The following is a 6044-nucleotide window of genomic DNA, read 5'->3' as shown; positions in this document are numbered from 1 at the left end:
CCATCAGATGTCTGCTGACCATTTGCTTGCCTGAAGATTAGAGGATACAAATACAGCTCCATCAAGCGCAGTGAATGAAGTCTCCTCCTCCTCCTCCTCCTCCTCCTCCTTCCCTCTGTGTGTTTGTGTTGATGCAAATATTAAAGGCGCAGCTTTCGTCCGATGAAGTCCAACACTGCTGATGTTAAATTCGCAGCACACTGCTTTGTAGCGTGGAAGTGCGCGGCCAGGCAGTCATGCATGCTGCACTGTAGCAGATGGTGTAGCGGGCAGAGCACAGTCGTAATGGCACTGTGTTTTCTTGACAGACATTTCCCCTCAGGCCAGCCACCTAATCAAACACTAATCAGCCTCTCTTCCACTCACTGGTTTCGCTCTGCCTCCTAAACTCTTATTTTCCCTCCTGCTTTTCACCTCCCCATTTTCTCAGTGTTGGCTCCTAATCTGGAGCTTATCCTGTTATCCTGCTATTCTCTCTCCCTCCTGTCTGCACTCATCTCATAGACTCTTTATAGACAAGGCCATGCCTGATCGCTCTGAGGAGAAAGTGCCATGCTCTCATACTTATACTCCTCGCCTTCACTCATCCCTCTGCCTGTGGCCGACCTGATCCCCTCTCTGGGCCATCTGTCGCTGCGATTAAAGCCCGGTCGGGTTAAGAAAATCACTGTGGGACCTGGCCAGGCGTGCAGGACTGTCTTCATACATTCTGCCGCAGTTGCATATAAGGCTGTTTAGCGTTCACGGCTCAAAGCTATCACAGTAAAGGGTTTGCATCAGTGGAAGTGTTTGTCTGTGTAAGCAACTGCCAGTAGATATATTTCATCCGTAACTCTGCCCAAGATGACCACATGAACCCTCTGAGCCCCCAAATCAACGAGCAGGTTTGGAAGGCATGATGTCTTTAAAACAAGAGCCAAACTTAAACTATTTATCAGAAAAATAAAAACAAAAAGAAAAAAACTTTCCAAGGGTCATTGAACTAGTTATGTGTGATGTTCAGTTACATCGGGAAACTTAAAATCGAGAGATTTTAGTCTCTTTATTTTACATGTCTCGTTTAAAAAATGCCAAAATTAACCCGTTTACACTAATGAGATTCTGTCCAAAGCAAAAAATTCTGCGTTCTCCAACACAACTGGAAAAGTCATGAATGACTCTGCTGGGACCAACAGTCACATGGCAGAAATTCATGGATTTTTTTTGGCTGAACTGCAGGCTGTGTTTACAAAGAGCAGATTTTAGACATAGAAACAAACTAAAAAAATCTAAATAGGAAAATATCTATAGTAGCCGATGTAGCATGAATATATGTTTTCCATTCCAGTATTTGTAAAACTCGTGTGCACTTGGAAAAATTTAGTACATGTTGATTTGAGGACTGTTAAATTTTTGAAAAATTATTTTACTTTTGATGATTTCTTGTATCGTCTTTGTGTCATACTCCACAGAAGACATTTTTGAGTGTCTCTTTACTTCTGGTCATGGTTGTTCTGGTCCCAAGAAGAGGTGCAGGACTTTATAACAGAGTGAAAAATGAACCCACAGTGCATGAAAATGTGACAGAAGCAACAACAACAACAAAAAAAACACCCAGAAACTGCTTGGGGTTCAGCGGGTTAACCAACCAGTCCACATTCGGTGTGTGTATTCCTGCTGTATGAGAACTTTGACAGCAGCTCACAGTTAATTCCCTCTCAGTAAAACGTCAATTTATTCTATACTAGTTCAACTGGGTCAAGTTGTATTGGCTTACAAGCTCAATGCAAGTTATTTTCCAAGTGTTAAGACACAGAACACACCCAAGTTAATCATTATCCCCAAGTGGCAGGTGTTTCCTTATTGCTGAAGATTGATCTTCCAAAGTATGTTTCCGTATCTGCCACTTCCTCTTAGCTGCAGTAAATTAAAACTCCAATGTTTTAGCTTAATTATTTACTTAATTTATGTTCGGGACACCTTAAAGCAGCACTAGTCAATGTTGTTATACTGCAGTAATGGATTTGTGGACTGTGTTGTGTGGAAATTGGCAGCTTTCTGGTGAACATATTGGAACATTTACACCAACGCAGAACTAGAATGGGAGAGAATGTTTTGCTTACATTCATCCAGTAAAAATAAAAAAAAAGAAAGAAAATCCTAATATTGACAACTAATAATGGCAAAGTATCAGTGGTGGGTTGTCCAATGCTTCCTTCTGGTGTCATAAAAATAAACAAAAATAAGAGTTATGGCAGCTTTGATAATAATCATCCACACTTTAGAAAAAGCTGGAACGTGTTTGGTTTACTAGTGAGATAGGTTAAGGCCAGACTGAGTAGCACAACAAAGAAGTCACAACTGGAATTCAGTGAACAATATGCTGGAATGTCTCAAATCTTAAGAGGTCAGCACTCTTCCCATGAGTACCCAACAAACATTGCACCTCCTCTCAGCCGCATTAATTAGACGCGCCTGCTCAGTCGTGTTCGTTTTCAGATGAAGCTCAAACTTAGCCAGAGATATCCGCCAGAAAATCTGAAACCACTTCTCAAAGACTTTCACAGGATATCTAATGTAAAGCACCCAACATCACAGATTCATGACGTGTAAGAGTTTTAAGTGCAAGTGTGAGCGAGCATGGGTGGATATTGGCATAATGAGGAGCTGCCTTGGTGGCCCACACTCTCAGTCCTGTCAATCAAAAATCTCTTCTGCTGCCAGAGGAGCCAGATCTGTAGATGCACTGTGTTAATATTTAATCGTCGGAAAGTCCGCTGCGCCCCCGAGTTTCCCGGCTTATTACCGCACGGTTAGCTGACCTGCCACCTGACTGCTGAACAATTGTCTTATCCTCATGGGACAGACGAGACCCTGTGACCTTCAGAGGAGAAAGGTCTGAGAGTGTGGGAGGCTGGACGGACCCCATACTGAGGCCTTTGTCTCGAAATGTCACCAGCTCATGGAAATACGCTCTCACTTGCCGCTAACTCTGGCAGCATCTCATCCCGGGACTATTGTCTCGTTAACGCATGTAGCCTCTCCCTCGTGAGCCGACGGTGGTGCGTTTGCTTTCGGCTCGGCCTTATCGTTTCCTCGTGTTTTTATTGATCGAGCTTATCTCCCCGTGAGGCGCGTCCGCACTCACCTGCCTTCTTTTAGATATCGGCGACGACGGTTGCCTCCTTTGTGTGTTGCACCGGGATGAGTTGTGCGTGTGCGGCGCGCTCAGCCCTTGTCTCTTTTATTTAGTCTGAAGAGTTGTAGTGTTGCGGAACAAAAGGCCACGAGTCAAAGCCCTCCTCTGTGAGTGGGCATTGTTGTATTTATATCTGCGTGTACAAGCAGCGGTCGTCGGCTCCGTTCTCTCCGGCAGCATTTCACTTCGCTGTCACATCCTGTGCTTTTACGCAAAATCAATACGGTGGTTTTAAAGGTTACAGTCAGTTAAAGTGACCTGTCCGTGTCGCATTTGAGTCGCACAGGTAGTAAAGTGGTTAAAACTCACTGACACTGATTGTTTTGTTTTATCCTGTAAGTTAAGAGCAGTGGAAGAAGTTACCATCAGCTCAGGTTTGCTTTAGGTTCTGGAAACAGGGGAGAACAGCTAACCAGGCTTTGTCGAAAGGTTTTGGTACCAATTACACAAATGAGAAATAGCATGCCAATTTCTGAGCTTTACATGTGCTGGTAAGGGGATTTTGTGACCTTCGGACAGATCCAGATTAGATGTTTCCTCTTGTTTCCAGTCTTTGCGCTAAGCTGCCTGTCTGCTGGTTACAGGGTTATGTGGAGCTGCAAAGATCAATCGATTAGTTGCCATCTGTTAGATTATTCACCAGCTATTTTGATAATCAGTTACTTAAATTATTTCTTTAAGAACGGGACAGACATTTTCAAACTAAAGCATGTTTCCAAAGAAAGCAGATATTGCTGAAGATGTCATAAACACCACAATCTTATCTTTTAGCTCCCAGATAAACTAAAAATGTCTGAATATCTGAATTTGTTGCAGGGATACACAGTTAGCTATAATGAGATAATACAGCGTATTAATATAATGATGGATATATTTTTGAGTAATGTTGGTACAAGTGCAACTGGAACTTATTTTGCTAATGATGCTAGGCTAAGGCTATCGCTACGCTGTCAGGCCTGTGGCTAACGCTATCTGGAGTACTTGTAACATCTCTCTAAAATTAGTCTTAGCAATCTCCTCAAACAGACAGGTGTCTCTCTAGCGGAGACAGAACCTGCAAAAACTAAAAAAAGAAGTACAACCTTTCACCACAAATCAGGAAATTTGCTACTTTAACAGTAGCTAAGGCTATGCTAACGGCTAAAGGGCTTAGTTATGCCAGCAGCTAAGTAAGGAGGTAGCCACGGATTACCCTGAAACAGTCCCTTGAAAACAGTATATAAAGCTTTAAGATGTGGGCGTTAGTAAGCAAAAGAAGTGTCAGAACAGGCAAATATTAAGAAAACAGAGAGGAATAAAAAACATAACTGCAGGAGAAGAGAAACCAAACTTAGCAATCTCACGGAGGAGAGCGTCCTAGCATAATGTGACGCTCTGACGCTATCACTTCTGTTGCTGTTGTATGTATCCCATTACAGAAATCTTAAAGTGTTCTTGTTATGAATAACAGGTTCCCTGCTACAACATGCTGTTAATATGTCACATTTATTTATCTAAATTAGCCTCCTTGATTAACAATAATTGGCACTGGTATCGGCCTTGAAATAAACCATGTCAGTCAACCACTAATTCTTTATATATTTTTGAGGTGTGGACAAAACATTTGAAATGTTGATCAATATTTGACATTTCATGGATCAAACAACTCCACGATTTGAGACTGGTTTTCATCTGTCTTAATGAATTTAGGTTTTTGATGTCAGATCTGTCTCAATGAAATAAGATTCTAACTAAATCATTACTGAAAGAATTTAAAAATGTCATGTGTTTTTCCATAAGAAGTAGCTCCAAACTGGCAGACACACTGAACTCTGGTGGCCGCCTGACACCGGATAATACTATTTCTCCAGAACCAGACAGGCAGCATGCCTCCCATAGCTGTTTCCTGCGATGTTTTTGTCCAGGAGAGCTTAGGCAGAGGAAATGAGTCTCGGCCGGGTTGTCGTCTCGTCTAGTTGACTGGTCAGACAGGTACAGTATCTGAAAGCAGGCCTCGACTCGTCCCCGTCTGTTGCTTTTGCCTTATATCTCCATCTAAGGATCTCTTACACTCCTGTTCTTTCTTTATCCTGTGTTTCTTTCTTCTGCTGCCATTTTTCCAAACATTCCCACCACACATGACTACTCCACCTTGACCAATCCTCTGGGCTCCTCCAGCTTTTTTCTTGTTGTTGTTGTTGAAGCCGCTCTGTCAGCCAGCTGGGAGACTTACAAGTAAGTATCTGTGGAATCTGAGCCTGGATATGCCTTCGGGGCCCAGACGTAATGACAGGGGTACGGTGGCACCTGCTCAAGTGTTAGACTAGCTTTGATGGGGTTATCCTCTCTTTTCATTTTTCAGCTGATTTTCTTCAAATTACACTCGGCAGGCCAAAGGGGCACCGTAAAACATCGCATTCTTGCGGTGGAATGCCTTTAATAGCTTGCCAATCCCTACATAGTGCATCTCTGGCTGGCAAGGTAAGCTTTATTAGCTGAGATTCCTGCGTGCCCACCCGTCGGTGCCAGCTTTAAGGAGTCCAGATACGTCCTTCGCTCCCCCTCAGCTGGGCGACCTAACATCGCGTGGCAAAGACAGAAGAAAGGAGTCGCTCCCTCTCTGGTTAAGGAGCAGAGAACAATGTCCTCTCTTTTCTCCCTCCTCGGATGTCTCCAGTTTGAGTTATGTAACTTGATACGGCGCAGAACCCGTCCAGTAGCCCGGCCTCGGGAAGGGAGACTTACACTCAGACTATTGTCCAGACAGTCCACTCTGACACAGCCCCCACATGCCCTCATTTTCCACCTCTTCCTCATTCGGCCTCTCACATTTTCCTTCCCCTCATCCCTCTTTCTCTGTTCCTGCTGTCTGTCTTTCAAACCAAAG

This window comes from Stegastes partitus, unplaced genomic scaffold (assembly GCF_000690725.1).
Source record: "Stegastes partitus isolate 25-593 unplaced genomic scaffold, Stegastes_partitus-1.0.2 Scaffold865, whole genome shotgun sequence".
NCBI classification, from domain to species: Eukaryota; Metazoa; Chordata; class Actinopteri; family Pomacentridae; genus Stegastes; species Stegastes partitus.
Note: the sequence above shows the minus strand (reverse complement) of the source record.